General features: G+C 42.9%; 1 non-coding gene across 1 annotated transcript; it reads right to left on the bottom strand.

Moving 5' to 3' along the window:
* Positions 1–915: 915 nt before the first annotated feature.
* On the bottom strand, positions 916–1001 carry TRNAY-GUA (transfer RNA tyrosine (anticodon GUA)). The gene is given in 2 exon segments: positions 916–951; positions 965–1001. It is a non-coding gene; the product is annotated as a tRNA-Tyr (tRNA).
* Between the last annotated feature and the right edge of the window lie 976 nt (positions 1002–1977).

Below are 1977 nucleotides of genomic sequence, written 5' to 3' on the forward strand. Positions count from 1 at the left end.
GTTTGTATAGATGATATATAGTTTTGGTTGAAAATCAGAGGCGCAACTAGAAAAAGTAATAGTGATGAAGCTTATAATACATTTGAAATTAACCATGACGCGATTACGTGGAATTGATAATCAAGCAAAACAGCCAGTACCAATTGTTCACCACATTGTACTTTGTTTTTCTGTAAATATTAAACATTCGCTGTCGACAAAGTGGTCCATAACTTAAAATCAAAATGTACAAATGTGTTCCCAAAACTTGATTCCTTCATGTTGAAAGCTTTCTCTGTTGGATTTCCAAGCCTGCCAGCGCTCTGCTAGAGGCGCCTCGGTGTTGGTATTTATTACAATTCTATATGCTGCCACTGATCATATTATACAGTGCACTTCATATACATTAAATCGCAATACTTCTAAAATGTCGAGATTGTAAACGAAACAAATAACAAAATGTATTTCTAAAGTGTAAACATGGTTAAGTCATAAACATAGTCTCCCCGTCGGGGAATTGAACCCCGGTCACCCGCGTGCAGGCGGGGATACTGACCACTATACTAACGAGGAATTGATGACTCCCTGGTACCTGATCTCCCACTGATTGTACTCCGTGTCCCCCTGCTGGGGGCGCTGCACCCCCAGAAATGCCAGTGGTGACCCCGTCTGTGCAAGGAAAGAGCCGCTCTCTTTGTATCACTGATTTACAGCTTCCTCTGCACAGACTCCTCCTTTTCTCTCTCTGACAGTCACTGGGATCAGCGGCTGCACCTCCGTCCATTTCTGCTCTGGCTAAATTCACTTCTTGGTGCCATCTGAGAAAAATGGGGGAGACAAAAAGAATTGTCAAGCTCTAGCGTCGTTGCTTGAAAACATGGCGTATTTTAATTTCAGAATGTGAAAAGAAATATGAAGAGCAAATACGAAAAAAAATCCTTCGAGCCGGATTTGAACCAGCGACCTAAGGATATCAGCTTCACCACTACAGTCCTCCGCTCTACCAACTGAGCTATCGAAGGGACGGAAGCAGCATGTGACTGCAGCCTTCAGGTTATGTACCTGCCAGCAGTGGGGCACATGGTGACCATGTGTATGTTTGCTGGGCATTTAAAGACCGAGGTCACATATCAAGCTGTGTCTTCAGGATGCATGCTGGTTATTTTCAGATGCCTATCTCATTCTCCAACAGCACAAACCTACAATCAGCATCATTTCATCTACCACCTGAGTACTTTTTGGAAACTCATCGCACAATAACTACAAAGGGTGACTCTGCATTTTAATCGGCAAGGCGTGCTTTTCCTCTTCATTTGCGTACTCTGGAAAACACATGCCGCTTTAGCAATGCACATTTTCAGTGCTTTTCTAATATCTGAATATTTCAGCAGCAAGCATGGGGGAGGGCTTTCTGTTGAAGTCAGTCATACAGCCATTGTCTTTCCATCTTGATTACTTTTACTTGCAGTTCATTAAAATAAATGTGTCTTGTCGCAGACACACAAAGTGATTTCTCAGCATTCTCAATGGTTTATTAAAAATAATATGAACTAACTTTCTTGAGAAAAGTACAGCTCGGGAAATAAAATGGCAAACCCATGACAAGAAGTATGTCGGCCAATGAACTCAGCTGGAATGCTGAACGTTGTGTAGATTCTTAAACTTTGGAAAGCCTGGCTCTCAGGGTAAGAATGATAGGGAGTGTGCGGTGAGGATGCAGGCATGTTGCCCCCCCTGTGATTGGTGAAGGCATGAACAATGACAATATTAACACTTACCAGTTTTACATAAAAAACATTGCTCTAGTGCAAGGGTGCCCAACTTAAGTCCAGTAGAGTCGGATCCATGCCGGATTTGCAGGATATCCACAAGATATATATCAATGCCAGAAATGAACAACAGTTACCTATTAGGCTCGTCAGAGGTCACCTTGAAAACCTGGCATGGACGGCCCCGCCTCCCACTGCAATGGAAACCATTCTCTAACACACAGGATGG

The sequence above is a fragment of the Pleurodeles waltl genome, chromosome 4_2 (assembly GCF_031143425.1).
Source record: "Pleurodeles waltl isolate 20211129_DDA chromosome 4_2, aPleWal1.hap1.20221129, whole genome shotgun sequence".
In the NCBI taxonomy this organism is placed as follows: Eukaryota; Metazoa; Chordata; class Amphibia; order Caudata; family Salamandridae; genus Pleurodeles; species Pleurodeles waltl.